This window comes from Parasteatoda tepidariorum, chromosome 4 (assembly GCF_043381705.1).
Source record: "Parasteatoda tepidariorum isolate YZ-2023 chromosome 4, CAS_Ptep_4.0, whole genome shotgun sequence".
Classification (NCBI taxonomy): domain Eukaryota; kingdom Metazoa; phylum Arthropoda; class Arachnida; order Araneae; family Theridiidae; genus Parasteatoda; species Parasteatoda tepidariorum.
Genome location: NC_092207.1, coordinates 66,710,711 through 66,730,500, shown reverse-complemented (window position 1 = coordinate 66,730,500; position 19,790 = coordinate 66,710,711). Strand labels below are relative to the sequence as shown.

The 19,790-nt window shown below is 27.7% G+C and overlaps 1 protein-coding gene across 3 annotated transcripts in view; it reads right to left on the bottom strand.

Annotated features, from left to right (window-relative positions):
* LOC107441256 (DGAT1/2-independent enzyme synthesizing storage lipids) overlaps positions 1-19,537 on the bottom strand; it is a 75,213-nt gene extending 55,676 nt beyond the window's left edge. Inside the window, exon 1 of one of the 3 annotated variants that reach the window (XM_043045796.2) lies at positions 19,399-19,537. The gene's annotated coding sequence lies outside the window, so the exon portion shown is untranslated. Of the gene's footprint in view, positions 1-3,538; positions 3,655-15,370; positions 15,526-19,398 lie in introns of those variants that run through there. The other 2 variants (XM_043045793.2, XM_071179995.1) reach the window with 2 other exon arrangements.
* Positions 19,538-19,790: the final 253 nt, after the last annotated feature.

The following is a 19,790-nucleotide window of genomic DNA, read 5'->3' as shown; positions in this document are numbered from 1 at the left end:
AGCTTTAAGTCTAAATCAAGGATTTTACATTATTAATATTCTACATGAATTTTCTACATGAAAAAGTCTTAATGTTTCAAATATTAATTACATTGCTTCAAACCAAATACTATTTGTATTCCAACATAAATAATTGATCAAAAACGTGCATGAAAAGTTAGATTTACAAAATTACATGATTACAAACAGGTTGCTTGACCTTAAAATGTTTATTTTCACATAACCGGCTTCTCACAAGTACTCAAATAAAAATGGCAGTTCGAAGATAGTGCTTTCAAGGACGATAATACTGAAGATCTATTGATACCCCGAAGCAAAGGATTTCTGTTTAAGTATTTGTTACCTAAACTTGTGTAATGGAAGCAATTATCTAGAAGGATTATAACATCGACCTTCAAAAGTAATCTGGCCTTCACACGTTAATGAAAATTCAGGATACTAATAAAAAGTTTTATATCCGTGCCTGAGATATAAAAAATTTCTGTAACGGGTAAGTGGCCTGAAAGTAAATATCAATCATGGGAACAAAATATTTTATATAACTCACGGAGAGAGAAAGTATGGTCGAAACTACCAGAATATGGTAAAATTTATCGTGCTTCTGGTTCTAAGGGAACACCAAAAAGCTCGATAATTTTTACTGAAGTGCTTTTGGTAATTAATTAGTAATTGGTAACTTTGGGTAATTAAGTAATTTTGATAAAATTAACGATAAAATATGGTTTTATATTGCTTGATAAAATTTAGTAAATGATGTTAGATTCGGTAATTTTATCACGATACCTTAGATAGAGCATGGCATAAAAATAACTTATTCGGTAATTCTAGTTTTGTATTTTTTACTGAATTTGCGGTAATAAGAACAATAAAGAACTTTAAAAACCAAAATTTCTGGTAATCCGTTACTATATGAACTGAAAAATTATCAAATGAATGTCTTAAATACCGTATATTTGAGTTTTATTAACTAGAATAGTTTATTCATTACGATACAATGCAGTAATTTTATCAAAATTATTTTCACCGTGCACCTAAGATTAGGGAAGCAGCAGATCTGAAGATTATAGAAAAGATGAAAAAAAATTATTAAAGTGATACAATAGATTACATAATTAAACTCAAAGTAGCAGAAAGCGTTATGAGAAGAGTTAGAGATTCTTGAAAATGGGTGCCTATTTTTGAAGTGCTCAAACTATGTCGACTGTTATTTCACTTGCGTATAATTAAAAGTCAATGACTTTTACAATCAGGTAATATCTTACAACTACTATTTCATGTGATTATTTAAACTGTATATTTTGGTTTTATGATTCAGAATAGAGATTTTTCTTTCACCAGAAATGTCATTACCTTGTAGTATGGAAATTTACCATAAAGTATGGTAATTTAAAGAATTGTTTTCTCGGTGTGTTAAGGCTGATCCTCTAATACTAAAATGTTCCAAGTAATACCACATTTTCTATAATATTTGTGATAGAACGAGATTTAAAACTTATTACAAGTTATAGAAAAATATTTCTATAAAATGGGCTTTTAATCTAACAAAATTATCACGATATACATCATTCCATTCTAAAACATTTAAATTGAAAGCTTCAACGATTTCTGTTAAGGTTGTTATTTCCTAAATGTTTAAGACTTTTATTGCTGTTAATTTTTCTTCTAAAATTAAGCTAAATTTAAGTCTAAAACTTAACAAAAATTTTAAAAATGTTTCTGCAAAATAAGTTAATCAAAATAGTGTCGTGATGAGATTTCCAGCTTGAGTTAAGCTACTTACAAGTTAAATAAAACTGTTTTCACTTTTCAAATCTTAAAAATTCATATCGAATCATTTAAAAAAATGAAAGAAAAAATAATAAGTTTTGGAGGCATTACTGACCAAAGTAACGAAATAAATCAGAAAACAAAATGCATTACTCTAAAAATTAGTAAAACATTGTTTATAAAAATGTTTTTAATTCTTTCCGCCAGAAAAGAGAGAAACAAAAGAATTATTTCGACACAATTTCTGTAAACTTTATTCAAATACCTTATTTTCAAGCAAAATAACAATGGGCATTTTTACGATGAATCTTATTGTTTCGATTAGGTCAATGACCCATTGAATTGCAAACAAAAAGAATTGTACGGAAGAAATCTAGATGTATGTATAATGAAGGAATGACTATATTTAGCATTTTATAAACCTTTCCTGTGAATAGGAAGTTATTAGATATGGCATATATAATTTAAATACAGGTAAAAACATAATGAAGATAAATGACTACATAAAACCATATTGAGTACGTTACGTTTGAAAAATAAGAGGAAATAAGACTTAGTACAAACGCAAATACGCAAAGATTTGTGCGTATTTGTGTTTGTACTAAGATAATATAATTTTTTTTAAATGATATTATAATTTTATTAATTATTATAATTTTATTAATTATTATAATTTTATTAATTATAATATTATTTTATCATTTTATTGATTTTATAATTTTTATTAAATATTCTTTCATTTCCCCCCGTCTTGTTATGAATAGTTTCACATTATTTTATGAATAACTTACAGATTATAAGGACTTACAAGAAAGTTCAAATTAGTTTTTTTATTTATTTAAGAATGTCTAAAATTAATAATTAAAACTCTTGCTCTTGACAGGAACTTTTTTTATCAGCTAAATGACAAAAACATAAAAAGCTACATTTAAAAGAAGTAGCGTTATTCAAATTTGATTAAGATTGAGCTACATACACTTTTGAAAAAATGTTACGAAAACAAAAAATCATTTACAGCTTTTTGAAGAAAATAATTTAAATTTTTTTTTTCTGAAATGGTATTTAATTTTTTACTAAGAACTTATAAGAAAATTACATGTTTCGATTTTTAAAGAATCCTTTGGTAAAAAGTTTGTACGAATTTAACTGACAAAAATTTCAAAGGTGATAACGATGATTTTTTTTAATGAAAATTTAATAAAAATGACTAATACTAAAAAAATTCACACGAAAATGATACTGCATTGCAGAACATGCGTAATAAAATTTTAAAATGTATGAGTCCTCAATATGTATAATAAAAAATTACGTTATCAAAAAAACAAAATTTTATAAAAACTTTAAAAAGAAATCTACTAATCATTTGCCGATGCAGTGTATTTATTACTTTAAGCAAATTGAAATTGTAAATGTAAATTTAATCTGTTTTAGATTGCATACAAATATAACTAGAAAAGAGCAATTGCAAATATCAAAGGTAATTGTTTTACTATTTTTAATAAATATTTGAATATTTTAAAAATACTTATTATTTAATAATAAATAACAATTAAACATTTTTGAAATATTAGTGAAAATTTGGAAACAAGCACGTAATCTTAAAAATCAGATAATAAAAAATAACCCTAAAGTCAGAAATTTTTGTTTCCTGAAGATACCAATTCAATTCAAAACAATGTTATTCTAATTAATTTTAAATAGCTGAAAATACTTTATTGATACCGCTAAAGCTTTAAGAAAACGTTATTTATGTTTAGAGAAGATCACTTACCTCGAAAAAATATTAAACTAAAGGAATAAAACCCAATGGTAAATCCACAAAATCCCTAAACCACTCGCTTCTCTTGCTTTTGACAGAAAGGAAGAAAATCTCATAACTATCCCACGAGGAAGAAGAAACGAAAGAAATTGCATTTGTTGTTGACACACTTTCATCTGAACTTGAACTACAGTGAACACTGAACAATCGTCACAGATTGGTGGAGTATGAAATTACGATTGTCTTTCGAATAAAAGAATAGAAAAATAATAGTTTTACAAAATTTAAATTTGTGGTTTATAGAGATCTGTTACAATAAGCAAACCACGATACTTATGTGAAATTTGAAGAATGGTGGTTTTTCAATAAAACGAGCAAATCATAACAACACAATCAAAGAGCTATTGATTATGATTATGCATGATGTAATTTTGTGGACTGCCCAAAGAAAAAAATTATGGTAAAATTACCGTACTGTATAATAACGACGTTTTAATTTTTTTTTAAAAAAAAAACATGATTTTGGTAATAAAAGCTAAAATATATGAAATTTAACCATTCATTTGGTAATTTTTCCCTACATATGGTAACAGCTTACAGGAAATTTTAATTTTCCAAATTATAAATCTTATTACTACACATTTAGTAAAAATATAAAACTGAAAAGTAAATTGTAAATGCCATTTAGTAAAAATATAAAACTAAAAAGTAAATCTAACCGAACAAATGGGTTTTATGCCATGATCTAAGGTATTGTGATAAAATTACCACATTTACTAAACTTAATCACTTATTATAAAACCATATTTACTTGTTAATTTTACAAAAATCATTGCAAAATTATTAAAAAAAAGTACCGAGCTTTTTGGTGTTTCCATAAAGCCATTGAAACACGATAAATTTTACCTTATTCTGGTAATTTTGACCATACTTTTTTTTCACTAAGAACGGATTGAAGACGATTTTTTTCATTCTTCAAATGCCATAACATTGCTAAAACTTTCTTCATTCTTAATATGGTGCTGTGAAATCTTACTATATCGCAAGCTTGATGACATAATTCTATGGTTAAACTTGAACGGAAATGTGGTTAAATCTAACACTTGCATAAGGTTGAAACAAATTTAAACCGTACTATGGTTTAAGCTACAGATATTATGTTCAAACGTTACGCTGATTTTTAAAAGAGTGCTGGTTAGTAATTGGTGAAGAAGGTCAAAGTGAATTGAACGAAGAATGAGAATGAATGTATGAAAGTACAAATGAATTAAGTGAATGAATTGAACGTCAAAATGAATTCAATTGTAATTGAATGAAGTTACATTCAGTTCAAAAAAGGTTTAATTTGTTTTTGAAATAAGATACTTTTTGTTGTACAATCGCTTCAAATATAATTTAAATTTCTATTTAGCACCACTAATGTAAAAGAAATTTCCAGATCATAAATATCTGCATTTCTATAACAATTTCCATTCACAAACGTTTCGCTTTTCTCTAGACTTTTCTTAAACGTAAATTATTACAAAACGATTTTTGAAAAGAATCGATAGTTTTATTCAAGTTAATTTGTACGCATATTAAATTTTTTAATAAAAATAAAATTTACTAATGTAAATGCATTTCAGGAACATAAATATTTTCATTTCCAGAACAATTTCTAATCACAAATGTTTCGCTTTTCTCTAGACTTTTCGACTAAGTAAATTATTAATAAAATATTTTTGAAAATAATAGATAGTTTTATTGAAATTAATTTTTATGCTAATAAATTATTTAATTAAAATAAAATCGTAAAAAAATAATAAAATAACATATTATTCATTTGATGATACAGACAATAATTTAAATAATTTAAAGAAAAGAATACAGAATTTGACATAAATATGAAATAAATTAATAACTATTGCAGAATATACAATTCCGAAAATAAATTAATATTAGAATGTCATTTTTATTTTATTATAGTTTGTTTTATTTCTTAAAAAATAAAATCAATGTATTCCAAGTTATTTCTGCAAATAAACATGAATATATAATGCAAAACAAGAACTTACGTGAGCGTATGATGTATCTTAGAGTTGTCAAAGTTTGGAAAAATATTTATTCAAGTCACGAAATCAAACTTGATCTCGATTAATCTTTTAACAAATGAATTCCAATCATCTTATTGTGGTCTCACTTAATTTGAACGAATCACCGAACATCTGTTAAGTCATCAATTTATAACGAATTCGAAATCGTGGATGATATTACAACCAAAACGTAGAAATTTAACTCCTTTTTAATAAATAAGATTTAGTACGAAATCATCGAGAGCAATAAACCAATATGTCAACAAATTGATGATAAGCTTCAGTTGCTGATAAGATGAATAAGATAACACAATTCTTATCCATTCTTAAATAAGTGGTAGTGCACTGTTAGAATTTTCATTCTAAAATTACGGTAAAATAACAGGCAGCAGTCTGCCCATCCAATTAACCGAAAAGTTTACGGTAAAGAACATTTTTACCCTTTACGGTTTTGAAACCATTTACAAACCGTAAAAAAGAAATTTAGTTGGACATTTGACGCAGTTTAGGAGCACTATTATGCTGCCATTAATGCGTAAAGGAGAGTATCGTATTCTAATACCCCAGGAGCACAAATTAGAGGGCGCAGGACACTGGAAACTATTCATGTGTTGAAGAGAGAAATGTAGCGTCAAAGTTGGGATTCGAACCCCCATCCTTTCGCTGTCGGTCACGAGATTGACAAATTTGCCCTCTCGGATATAATATTCACCATCTTCCATGAACTATGTGATTTTATTGGATGGGCCTAGTTGGTGCGATAAAATTCTGGTTGTTGTAAGCGTAAGCAATCAATAAACATTTTTTCTCAAACTTAACAGTTTGTATACCATCTTATTTATGATTATTTTACTATTTTGTTTGAATATGGTAAAATAACAATTAAATTGTCATTTAACCATTTTTTCTGAGAAATTTCTAACAGCGTGGCATTTCCTTTCAGTGTAATTTTTTTCCCTTTAATAAACACATTATCTTTCATTTTACCAATTCAGATAAAGGTTTCTATTTTCTTTAAAAATTCATGTTTCATGAGTTCCACACGGGAAAAATACTGTCATTAAATATTTTCATAATTTAAATTGGCAAATTATTGGCCAGGACAGATAAAAAACTTCAAGAAATTCATTTTAATCATTTTAAGAAATTAAAATTTTTCTCAAAAGTGACAAATCTTACTAAAACATATGAAGATAAGTAGCTATTTCTAACTCTTTGAATTTTTGTTAGAATAAAATTTATTTTGTGAATTTGTGAAAATGGGGTCCTGTTTCGTGAAAAATTACAAAAGTCAATAGTTTATCTAGGCTTTTTGTGTAAGTTTGTGAATTTGGGAATATGTGAAAAACATACTCATTATTTTCTATACTATTTCTATTCTAATTGCTGTAGAAAGATTGTTTTTACTGCTTTTGTCCTGTTTCTATGAATAATAGAAAAAACATAAACATGCCTTTCTAGAAGTTGTAGTTTAAAAATAAGAATTGAAGACATTATTGATTCAATTTTTCAAAAGTAAAATTTTGTAAAATGTCCATTTATGAAATGAGAAACATTGAGAAAAATCCGTTTTAACGAGTAACTTGCAAAATTTCAAGATTAACAAAAAAATATTTTATGAAGGGTACTTTAACGGACCCTAGCATCTATAAGGTACTGAAAATTTGAGATAATAACAAGGTAGCTATATATTAAAAATATACTGATAAAAAATTTTAAATAGTAAATATTTTAGTTTACCTCGACTCAAACAAACCAAAATTCGTTAAATTTAAATAAAAGACATGTGATATCGTCTACGAGTAAATATTTTTTTATTTATAAAATTAAAAAAATTTAGTAAATAATAATATTTTTTTAATAATTTTGAAACATATTTTCTTATAATTATTATTTAAAAAGTTACATAAATTAAACTCTTAATTAACAAAAAACGATTTAAAATTTACTAATGCAAAAATCACTAAAACATTTATATCTGAAAACTGATTTATATTAAAAATATTACATTAATTGTTTTTTGTTCAATCTTTCTTTATTTTATCTCAAGATATATACAAAATACAAATATCAATTTCAAAAGCTATAATTAGATACAAAGCTTTTAACTAAATATTAATTCCCAAATACTAGATGCTACCTAATAACAACGACTAAGTAATCGCCGAAGACAGGCAATTATTTAACTGTCAACGTATCAGCTACAAAATATGACTATTTGTTTCACTTTCCCTCTTTTGTTCTTTACTCATGAATTAATAACAGAACGTAAGAAATTCATTCTATCTAAGCTCAAAATTAGTTGTCGGAAGTACCGCACTAGAAGTAGTGAAACTACTGTGTAGTTTGTAGTGCACTGTACTACTTTTTGAAAAGAAAAAAAAAGTTGGCGTATTGAGTAGTGCGATACAAAAAATCAGTAGTTTGTAGCTATTCTTGGCTACTACTTTTAACGTTAGTTTAGAGAAGAAAATCGGTTCTAACACAAATAATTTCCTGACTTTGATGGGAACAAAACTTTGAGTGTTCGTCAATGGATTTAATGAAAATGACGGCACCAGCTGAGAGTTAACAGAAATTACGTATTTAAAATCCCATATAACTAATATTTAAACTAATCAGTACGAAAAATAGATAATTAATCACTTTGGTTACACTTTCCCGTGCGAATGCACATTTGTGAAACATTGATGTTACTTCAATGGATGAGAACGTATGTACTTATAATTTCGTAAAGTAAATAAAAACAGCATTAAATCATTAAGGATAAAGAGCATTAAAAAATTGCAAATATTTCATAATTTCGCATTTCTTAAATTAAATATTTGCTTTCGAAAAAGTCATAAAATGTTGAAGGTTAAATGAACAAATTCGAAAAAAATGTTATTGAATAACAAAAGTGACTAATGTAAACATAAATAAATATTTCTTAATTATTTCCTTAATATTTAATCTTAATTATTTCCTTATATTTAATGTATGTCAATTTCTTATTCAAAACCATTTTGAGCATGAGTGTAAATTAAATTCCAGCAAGACTCGTCTCCTTAAAGTAGTGAAGAAATTACTAATTAAAATTCCAACATAGTTTGTAGTCAATACATTTAAAAAAAAGTAGTTTAAGTTAACTACAATTGTAACAAATTAGTTGTAGTAAACTACAAATAATTATGTAGTTTTTCCTACCACTGCTCAAAACCAATGGAACAGCTGGACTTAGAGCACTATAATGATAAGTCACATTTAAAAATAATAATGAATATTTCAAAAAATCGTTAACAATGTAGTTTATCTCTATCCTTACATGTTCTCATTTAACTTACTTTACATAATCCTATTTTTTTTCTTTGTAATAACTATTTATTCTTCTTAAACAAGATTAGCATTCATCTGCGAATAATGAGTTTAAATTAACCTTGAGAAAAATTAGGTCGTCACAAGAAACTGCAAGACAAAACAAGCTAATCACTGCCTAACTATTGAGAGGAAAATTTAAGATCAAATAGTATAGGTTTTGTTGGAGATTGTATTTTCCTGCCCCTTGAGGCCATTTTGATTTTTTTTCTCACAGAACTAACTTTAAATGGAAATAAATGCTTATCGAATTCAATTTCGCACAAATTTTCATAAAAACTAAAAAGAAAGAAAATAGCAGTTTTAAATATGAAGGACTTATTATAATTAAGAGACACACTTTTCCCAAACGTGTTCCTTAGTATTGTTTTCAGACAAGTACTTTACAAGTCTTCATAATTTTCACTCATACACGAACAAACACACTGAATTATCCTTATGCCAACATAGAGACCGTAGTGTTTTTCACCCAAAAAATGCCCTTTAAAAATCTTTTTTTTTTTTTTAGAAACGTATCGTAATAATACCCCTAAATCTTCACAGGTAATAATTAAATGGTAATTGCTTTTTTTTAAGAAAAAAAATGTCTTTAAAGATATCTAAAAGAAATCTAAATAAAACTTATTCTTCACGCTGTGTTTGCAGTGCATTATGCTCATTTTATCACAAACATCTGTTGTAATGCATTTAAACTATGAGACGAATTTCGATGTTCATTAAATGAGACGAATAGAATAAAAAAGACTTACTATGAGACGAATTTCTATGTTCAATAAAATGAGACGAATAGAATAAAATAGACTTACTATGAGACGAATTTCGATGTTCAATAAAATAAATAAATAAAAAGTATGCCTAAGTATGAATTAATCTAACTCACATCCGACAACTTTAAATGAGATTTAAAATATAGGAAATATTAATTTAAAAAAAGCGTCAAAATGCAATTATTTATTCCTTAAACCTATGTGTTATGTTCAAACGTAAAACAACTCGCTTGCAAATAAAATTATAATTCCGGAAACTTTCTGGTGAGTTTTATTGTCATGTAAAATTCCCCAATCATTGGATAACTAGATTACATATTATGTCTACTTTACCGTAAGGCAGGTCAAAAGAGCACTTAGGGCAGTTTCGCGCGTGATGAACTAATTCATTAGGATGATTGATTAAAAGAGTCCATTTGAAGTCGCGGCATTCGCACATTAAATATTCAGTTAAATAAATAATATATAAGAGGAAATATGATTTTTAATGTGTCTTATAAGAACATTATTTTATCATTTCAGTAGTGGTCTTTTGGTGTGAATGCGGGGTTGTTTACAAGATCAAATAGCCCATGAAAGTGACTTATACAAGAATTAAAAACTTGTAGTCAATGAATATACCGCAAATCATCAACATCATCATTGGCCCGACAGCCCGGTGTGAGTCCTAGCCTTCTCTAGAATATTTCTCTACGTCGTTCTCCTAGTTATCAGATCTTGCCAGTTCAATGCCTTTATTGTTTTAAAATCTGTATTAATGGTTCCCAACCATTGGAGTTTTGGACGCCCTCTAGCTCTTCTATAAATTGGTTTGTGTTTGAATATTTTATGTGTTGAGTTGTTGTAATTAAATAGCAAATGTGTCATTCTGTAGAACTTTAGAAATTTTATTACATAAATATCCTTATAAATTTTGTATATTTGTTCTTCTTTTGAGCAATTGCCCTCCTTAACTTCGTCAAAAACGGTTCTTAATTAATTTTTTTCACGAATGGCAATATTATTCTCCTCTTTCTTTGGAAGGATCCAAGTTTCTGACACATAAATTAGGATGGGACGTATTATAGTTTTGTGTGTGCATCAGTATCACAAATAATAGAGTTATAAATTCCTCTGTTTACTCAAAGTTCCAACCACAGATTACTCCGATTCCCTTAAATTATTTTCTTTTTTTAATATATGTCAAAAGTCATTCATAATAATGGTCGCATCAAAAAATAAAATAGGCTTTAAAAAATAAATTAAGCACTCTTAAAAATAATCACGCTTTGAATAATAAATAATTAATCAAGAACGCAAAAAAATAATAAAAATTACCTCTAATAAAATGAATTAACAAAAGAAATAAAAATATTAAAAGTCAAAATTCTCAACCCCTTGAAGTGATATAAGTTTATAAATCAATGAAAGTAACATAATAGTGCGTTTTTCTTTTGTATGCGAAGCGTTTTTAATTTATAGAACTTAAATGAACCATATATTTGTATTAATAAAGTATATATTATTTAATATTTTGTTTTTGTAAATTAATGATGTGGAATTATTTTAGTTTCTTTAGTAGCTTTATGTTAATTTTCGAAATTGCTTCCGAAAACTTAGCATTTTTTCTGTACATCCTTTTTCATACATGTTACCCGGCAATCATGAAATTGCCCACATTGTTAACACTATCTAGGGATTGCAAACAACGCCTAGCGTTTTTAGACAAAATATGTAATGTGAAAATTATTGTATGCTTTACCTAAGCGTTGTAAACAATGACAAATGCTCTTTAGATCAGATTAAGGCTCCTATACTATCAATTCAGGGGCTCAGATGTGAAATACGTGAATCACGGGGGCAGAAATAGGCCACAGAAAAATGTCATTTTCTCTTTCATTATTGACATTAAATCTTTTTTTTTTTGTTCTTATTTTACCCTAACTGACTTATCTGATTATTTTTAATAATATCTAGGAAAAGAAAACATCAATTTAATTAACACTGGACAAGTGTATACCTGACAATGACCTTTGACTTTAAAAAATGTTAATCAAGAAAGTAATTTACTAAAAATTAAAAGTTTTCGTCTTGGAAAAAGAAAACAATACATAAAATTATTTGTTGCACTCAGAAGTTACTTTCCCCTAATACTGATAAACCATAATCATACTAATTAAAAGAATGAAACAATCATACTTAATACTTTACTAGTTTGTAAATTGGTGTATGCAACGCCTAGGCAATGTGTGTGCTTTATTTCATACTTTTCAAGGTGGATTTCCAACTTTAACTGTAACATATACATAATATACAGTATGTTCGTAAATTACTGTCCTTAATATACACTTTTAGAATTATTGTTAAAAAAAAAGACTGAAATATACGCATAAGGGATTGCGCTCTAAGGAAAAAAGTGCAATCAAAATACCAAAATTTGGTAAAATTTATCCTGTTTCTGGCTCTATGGGAGCTCCAAAAGCTCGATAATTTGTGCCGAATTGCTTCGATAATGATTCTGGTAAAATTAAAAATAAAATATGTTTTTATATTATGAGATGAAATTTGGTAAATAAGGTAAAATTTGATAGTTTTATCATACCTTTGCGCAGAGCATAAAAGCCATTCATTTGGTTAAGTTTGATTTTCAGTTTTGTATATTTTACTGAATTTCTCGTAATAAGGAACTATAATTTTGAAAACCATAATTTCGGGTGAACCATATGAACGGTAAAACTGTCAAATCAATGGGTTAAATATGTATGTTTTGGTTTTATTAACCAGAATAGTGATTTTTCCTACAAGAAATGTCATTATCATACAGTATTTTTAGCAGAATTTTTTCTCCGTGCAAATAGGTATGGAAAAAAAACTCTTATAAAATAACTAGTGAAGAAAGATAATCTAAAAACCTGTTTCTTTGCTAGAGGAAACAAAGATATGGTGATTATTAGAAATGAGTCAATCAACATCAGGCTACCTAACTGAAATCGATTACATTAAGATCGGTGTTCTAACTAGTGATTCAGCACATTACAATAGCAGCATTTTTGTTTTTTCCTCACTTAAATATAAATTTGGGATCCCTAATGTTACTTTCTTTTTATTTTACTTTCGTCATATATTCTAAAAATTTCTTGTAGTGGTAATTACAGTACAGTGTGTCAAAAAAAAAACATACTGAATAACTTTCGAACTAACGATCAGATCTTCACGTTCTAGGATTCAATCTTAATGGTTCGAAGGGGTGACCTCAAATATGCTAATTAGTTAGTGCACACGACATTTTAAGTTACGAAATTCGACACAAAAACTTATTTTTGTTTGAATAAACATACCTTTGTTTCAATGGATTCGGATTTCTGATCCCCAGAATATAGGGAGCAGACGCAATCTAGGAAATATGTTCCCCACAATTTGGTCAGTAGGGCGATCCAAAGTTTGGACCCTTTAATGTTAATTTTACTTGAGTATTTTTCCACATCCCGAGAAGTTAAGAGAATTTTTAAAAAATTGCCACAGTTATAAAGCTCGTTGATCCAAAGATAATTCAATGCAAATTATAAATTTTAGCTCAGAGTTAATTAATTATTAGTAATTTAATTATTTTATAAAATAATAGTTGAAAAAATTTTGAATTGTAAGGTATACACTTTTTTATATCATTTTGAAGTATGTAATTTTACAAGGCAAAATACACAATTTGAACGAAATCGTTTAAATAGTTCCGAAGAAATCGAAATTTAGAAAAGTTGTGTATTTGAAATTACATGTCTCAAGAACTATTCGACCGATTTAGCTCAAATTTTGTATTTTTCACGTATAATTACATTTCTTAAAATGATGTAAAAAATTTTATACATTACAATTCAAAATTTCTATAGCACTTTTTAAATGAAATAATAAAAAATAATACATTTTTACTAATGGTTATATTTTTCGTGGAATTATCTTTGTGTAAACCAATTTTATAATTGTGTACAAACAATTTTCAATTTGGATAAAAAGTTTTCAAGACAGGGTGAAATTCGCAGAAAGTAAAATTAACATTAAGGGATTCAAACTTTGGACCGTTCTCCTCACCAAACTATGGGGACCATATTTCCCAGTGTGCGGCTACCCACTATAGCTTTCGTGGGTCAGAAACCCGAATCCGTTGAAAAAAATGAAAGTTTCAAAAACTTTTAAAAAAAATTCCGGATCAAAATACGGTAGAAAGTACCAACACTCAGAGTACCGGTTCTTTTCACCGGAACATGTTACGGGATAAAAATTCTGATATATTATCGTATTATATATTATCGATATATTATCAATATATCTGATATATTATCGATAGTAATTATTATAGTAATAATCATCGCAAGATCACTAAATCACTCAAATTAAATATATATTGAAGAAAAATTTTCGGTATAACATAAAATATGGGTTTTACTGATGAAGCACCTAAATGGGTTTTACTCGCTGGGTTTTACTGATGAAGCACCTAAATGGGTTTTACTCCCTGGGTTTTACTGGGTGCTGGTACTTTATACCTTAATTTAATCCGGAATTTTTTACAGTGTAGGAATACAAATGGAGGAAATTGTTTGATTGGGTTTCTTATTTTTTCGTTTCTTTTTCGGTTTATTTAGTCAAGATTTTTTTTTCTTTAAAAACATACAGATGAATGTGATAAACTCCGGTGTCTGTGATAAACTCGGTGACAGGGGAATGTGATTAACTCGGGTGTCTATTTAATTGCGGAATCGAAAAACTTTACAAATGTATTTTACAAATTGAATCTAGTTGGAAAAAAAAACTCGACAAAAGATTGCATTTAATACGATACAAAATTATACTAATTATATGCTTTAGCATAATAAAATACGTACATGTCTTAAAAAACATTATATAAGTTCTACATGCAACACGAATCTGCGGTATTTTATGTTTTGAAGAATATAACAAAATACTAGGTATATAATGATGCAACATCATATTATACGAATATGTTCAAATTTTTATTATATAAGTTATGTAAGATGATATTTATTCTACTATGTTAAATCAGTTTCCAGTACTATATGTTTCTGAGAACATCTCAAAGTTCTACGTATAAGTGATGCAATATACGAATAAGTTCTAAATACTATCATTTAAGTTCTACGCTTAAGATGTTTTTTTAAACAATGTTATAGGAACAGTTCGAATGAAAAAAGATATGATAAATATATAAGCATAAAAGGAAATATTACTATTTACAATAACAAATTAACTTACAAAAAAATTAAGTTAAATTAATTTCAAACAAATATCTGAAAAATTGAAGAGCTTAAATTTTTTGACTACGCAAAGATTCGTTAAGATATTTTGAAACAAATTATATAAGAATAATAAAATATAAGAATAACGAAATAAATGAATAATAAAATATAAGAATAATAAAATGTAAGAATGTTAAAATATAAGAATAATAAAATATAATAATATTAAAAACATAAATAAATAAAATTTCTAACGTAAATTTTAAGAAAAAAACTATAATATAGCAATCATATATATATTTTATTAAACAAATATATTTATTGACTAACTATCTTCACCAACATTAATAAACCACACTATATTAAGAAATAGGACCAAAATCAAACAGCTCATGTAAAAAAAATAATTTGGAAATTAGGTACCTCTTGGTGAGTGAAAGAGTTAGTACTAACTGTGATGACCTGTAGAGAGAGGATCCAACGAGTTCAAGCACTTCTACGTTTAAAGATAATCAACACTGATGCCAAAAATTCCCCAGGTTGTGTCAAGATCGTCTGCTCTCGGTAAAATAACGAAAATAAGAGACACCGGAAAAGCCGGCTCTTGATGCAATTAAAAAAACAAAAAAAAGTCGAAAGCTTCTCAGTTGTTAAGAAAAGGTGAAAACGATTGAAGAATGAAAAAAGAGCGCCATCTGTCATGAATTTGTTACTGTTAAAATATCGTTTGGATTAAATAATTAAAAAAACATTAATAAGCAAAAAGAATAACTTTTTTTTTGTTTGCTAAGAAAACTCTAAAAAATGTTTAACCATTCAAAGTATACAATTTTACAAAAAATAAATAAATAAAACATTTCAATGATAAGTATGGGCATTCCTAAAAAGAGGTACAGTGCGCAAAATAATAAACGAACCACCCTGAATAACTTTTGATCCTAATGATCGAATTTTACATTCTAGGACTCAATCTTAATGGCTCGAGGAGATAACACAGCATATGCTTATTAAAAAATAATGCAGACGACATTTTAATTTTTAAGCTACGAAACCAGGTCCCAAAACCCTTAGAAAGCTAAACAGTTGTCAACAGCGAATTTTATACTTATTTCACTTACATGCAAACGTTCTGTGTCCATATCGAGCATCCATATCCACCATATCGAGCAAACGTTCTGTGCGGAAAACAAATTGTCGGGCAAATAAACAAGTCGGAAAAATGAGTTGTCGAGCAAATGTACCTGTCGGGAAAAAAAGTAGTCAGGCATTTGTGTTGTCGGTAACCGAGTGTTGGGCATATGGTCAGTCAGATCCGAAATTTTTTTTATTAATTCTAAAGAGAGTATGACAGAATACTCCAAATGCAAAATTAACATTGGAGGTCTACTTTCAACCGCTTTCTTCGTCGAAGTGTCGAGCCTAAGATTGTTTGATAATGTGTTCCCTTATATTTCAAGGATCTGAAATTCGATTTCGTTAGAGGGAAAAAAACAGGAATGCTTGTGAAAAATAATTTTGCGTTTCTAATTTTTGCAACTCAAACTATCATTTGCACAAATAATAACAATAATAAGTTAACATTTAAAATTAAGCTGTGCAAAATTCGAAAGCTTACTTCAACAAACTTCTTGGAAAATAAAAATTCTGTAAGAAACAGATAATTTTTTTAGCTGAATGTTTGACGACGACAACCTGAGATTTTGAGTTCTCTTCTAGGTCCAGTGGCGTACGCAAGGGAGGGGTTTAGGGGTTTAAACACCCCCCCTTGAACTCAGACAAAAATAAAAATTTTAGTAGAAATTATGCGGGTTATTATTTTTTAAGACTATATATTTTTATTTGTCTTATGCCTACTTTTTTTTCTCACGGTATTTCTCAGAATACTGAAAAAACATTTACTGTAATAGGGTTGTACTTTTGAAACCAAATTCACGTGATACTGTTACGGACTGGTTCCTTTCTGTCCTGCCAGTCGCGATAGTTTTCGAGACTGGCTGGCTTTCGCGAGGTCTTTACACGATGATTCTGGAATCCTAGACGTTCTGTCATCTTTGAGACAATTCAAGAATTTTTGAGATGTGGTGAAAAATTATATATAAAAGGGGGAACGGAGTGCAATGGAGTTAGTACTTGTATATAGTGTAAATAATTTTCTTCTCTTTTATCTTCAATTGTTTCTATTATTATGTATCAAATTGCGATTTTATTGTTATGTATAACCCAGACTTGAATTTTGATTTCCAACTATTGTACATTCTGAGATTTAACTTGCTGTTAACGCAGCACCCCCTTCCCATCCTCCAATTTATTTTTCTAATGAAAGAACAGATATTCAACATTGGATAGGTACTCTTATAAAACTTGAATAGTTAGTTAGTGGAATTAGTAAGTCAGAGTTATCTCTGCCGCTTGTCTTTCGGAGCTTGTCGCTAAATCTGTTTTGTTTTGTCTTAACAAAAAGCTCATTCAATCGCCGAACCCGTCGTCGCCACTATTTCTACTAGTGAAGGAATCAGTAACAATACCATTGGAGATACTGTGCTTGTTTAAGTTATTCATTCCAGCTCGAAACTTTTGAGATCATAACGGAACATAGCGGATATTTCGGTGCCAATACAATATATATATATATATNAAAAAAAATCTATTTAACCTTGATTTTGAAATGTAACACTTTTCAATACAATACAACAAGATGGAAACAAAACTAACAAGGTTCGACGGCATTGCTTTGGCAACGGCGCAGGAAAAATTTCGTAACTTAGTAGGAAAAATTGTTGTTGAAGGTATATTAATTCAATGCCAATAATGAATTTATGTGCTAACTTACGCTATAATAAAGTAAAAGAGGAAAACTCAACAACAAGGCTATAGGCAATGTTTTATAAATTAAAATTCACACTTAGAACTCAAAAAATCATTTGAGATTGAATCATGCTCTATCAAAATACACAGTAAGAAAAGAAATATCCCTTAAAATGACTTTTTCTGATCCCCCCCCCAAGAAAAAAAAGATCAGATTTTCACGTAATAAGTGCAACTCTTAACCGTTCAAAAGTTAAATTTCGAAAACACAAATTAATTAGTATCTATTAAGTCAGAAATTCATAGAACAAAAAGGTACTTTCTATGAAAGATCATATCGTTATTTTAACGAATTTCTTTTCTTGACCATCAAAATAAGACAGGGAGGGGGTGTAAAATATAGTCCCAAATAGTTTAACTAAGACAACAGTCGTGAGTTTGGACCTCAGGTTAATTTCACTTTTTATGTATTACACTACATTTTGGGAACTTCATAAGAGAATTGAAAACTTATTGCACACAATTATAAAACCTGTTTATCCGAAGATGATTCCATGAAAAAATATTTAATTATTGTTTGATTTAATAACGATTAAAAAAATTTAAATTGTACGACATACACGTGTTTTACATAATTCAATTGATAAAATGAAATAACGATATCGGTCAAATAGTTTTTGAGCGATAAAAATTTTAAAAATCAGAAAATTTAAAAAATATTTTTTTAAAGGAATTATCTTCAGATCAACGAGTTTAGGAATTGTAAAAAAAAAGTTTTTGGTTAGCTAAAAAGTTCCCATGATACTAGAAATACGCAAAATGTGAAATTAACATACAACGGTCCAAACTTTCGACAGCTCTGTGACTGAAAAATTGGACTTAATTATACATTTTCAAGATTAAGGCTACCTTTCATAATTCAATGGTCAAGAATTCAAATCTATCGAAAAATGAATATCCATGGATCAATAATACACGCAATAACGCATTGTATCAATTAATAACAAAACAAATTAATGTTTGTGGCAAAAAAAAAAAAAAAACATGAATAATGAAATCTGTAAAATCTAAAAAAACATGAGTTAATGTGAAATACTTAACGTGTTATACATGTTACAATATCATGATATAGCCATACAATGAAGCCCTTACAACCCAAACACCAAATTATTGAGTTTACATTTCCAACAAGTTTTAAAGAATTTCAAACAAAAAAATTTTTATGATTAATCACAACTTGAAAAATTTTATTACCAAAGGATAGAGCAAAATCTTTATTAAAAGAAATAGATGCAACTTGTATTATTCTAAGATTAGATTTTTATTAAATTTCTATAGCATCTTTTTTCAGGCGTAAAATTGCAGAATCAATAAAAATTGCTTTAATAGCTTTAAAAAAAATAAAAATTTTGTGAAAAGTCTTGAAGTAAGAAATTTCCATTTATTTTCTGTTATATATTTAATTCCACGTTATTTTGTTTAAAAAAAAAAAAAAAAAAAACTATAATATAGCAATTATATATATATTTTATTAAACAAATATATTTATTGACTAACTATCTTCACATACATTAATAAACCAGATTATATTAAGAAATGGGACCAAAATCAAACAGCTCATGTAAAAGAATTTGGAAATTAGGTACCTCTTGATGAGTGAAAGAGTTTATACTAACTGTGATGACCTGTAGAGAGAGGATTCAACGAGTTCAAGCACTTCTACGTTTTAAGATAATCAACACTGATGCCAAAAATTCCCCAGGTTGTGTCAAGATCGTCTGCTCTCGGTAAAATAACGAAAATAAGAGACACCGGAAAAGCCAGCTCTTGATGCAATTAAAAAAGAAAAAAAAAGTCGAAAGCTTCTCAGTAAAGAAAAGGTGAAAACGATTGAAGAATGAAAAAAGAGCGCCATCTGTCATGAATTTATTACTGTTAAAATATCGTTTGGATTAAATAATTAAAAAAACATTGAGAAGCAAAAAAATTACTTTTTTCTTGTTTGCTAAGAAAACTCTAAAAAAATGTTTAACCATTC